This window comes from Priapulus caudatus, unplaced genomic scaffold, assembly GCF_000485595.1.
Source record: "Priapulus caudatus unplaced genomic scaffold, Priapulus_caudatus-5.0.1 Scaffold3797, whole genome shotgun sequence".
NCBI lineage: Eukaryota > Metazoa > Priapulida > Priapulimorpha > Priapulimorphida > Priapulidae > Priapulus > Priapulus caudatus.
Genome location: NW_014580858.1, coordinates 12,550 through 14,023, shown reverse-complemented (window position 1 = coordinate 14,023; position 1,474 = coordinate 12,550).

The following is a 1,474-nucleotide window of genomic DNA, read 5'->3' as shown; positions in this document are numbered from 1 at the left end:
TGTAATTTTTACTTGCAGCATAGACTGTTATCTAGCCATGAAGGCTTCAGCATCTAAATACATAAATTAAAATAAGTATTAGGTGGTAATTAACTAGCTGACACGTGGAACTGGTGTCCCTACACCAACTAAACTCCTTTACTATTTTGCAGTGGCTGGAGGTACAGCAGCCGTCGTTCGTTGAAGCCCCTTTTTTTGCGTTAGGGTTAGGGTTAAGGTTAGAGTTCTAGCTCATCTAAACTCTCAAATCGTGAATTTATTTCCCAAGGCGTTATTTCGAAATCTGGTGCCACCCGCCGCCATCTTTGTCTCATTAAGTATGAAAGCGAATGTACTGCCGTACCTCCAGCCTCGAGACGTTAAGATACGGCTGCCGTACTCGTAGCCACAGCGTTACTATTTAGCTTTACCCATCCACAGTACTGTCCTGTCTCACTTAAACTTAAAGCCACAATATGCGCATCTACATGCTAATTTCTCCAGTACTAGACTTAGCAAATACTTGGTGACATTCATAATCACATTACCTTATGACAAAATAAACTCTAGTTCCTCCCATTTCACTGCGCGTTTGCTTAAAACCCACAAGAAAGAGGTGCGAAATCTGGTAATCTGGCGCCAACGCCGAATTGTTTGCCAAGCAATTTCACCCCGAATCGGTTAGGTGACGTCACATGTTGCTACGGGTGTTGAGCAGAGAATATAGTCGCTTACATTTAAAGATATAGTTGTAGTATTGTGAACTGCAGTTTATGTAACATCAATGGCTATTGGGAAAGTAATATTATAGGCAGCGTAATAAACTCTGAGAATAACGTATTGATTTTAGGCTTGATATCGCGAACGATAACATGTCATTGCGCTAGCAGCGTGCGAGAGAAAAACCCACACGGGCCGTAGAAATCTTTGCTACACCCGCTGTACGGTTGCTTGGCAGAGCAACGCGAAAGTGTCAACAACATCGGAGAATTTAAAGATCGAACGTTGGAGGTATTTTCAAATACCTTTTTTAAGACAACGCGCAGTGAAATGGGCGGAACTAGAGTTTATTTTGTCATAAGGTAGTATGATTATGCATGACACGAAGTATTTGCTAGTCTAATACTGGAGAAATTAGCGTGTAGATGCGCATATTGTGGCTTTAATCTAATCTGAGATCTAAGCACCTACACTAAATGAATAATATCTCAGAATTATATTTCATATGGATACACCACTTCTTGCTAGTTCTTTAACCAAGTTGTTTTCTACACTTTCTCCTATTCCACTATTCCGTTCAAAACAGTTCAGGACTGCACTGGTTAATTTTTAGCTCATCTGACATAGTCAGATGCAGCTTGTAGAATCGCATGAGCGTGCATCTGTGCGTGCGTCCGTGCGTGCGTGCGTCCGTCAACAGTTGGGCACAAATCTAAACGGCTCGACGTACAGATTTGAAAGTTGGGACGTGGGGGGTAATCCGAAAACGAGTTGG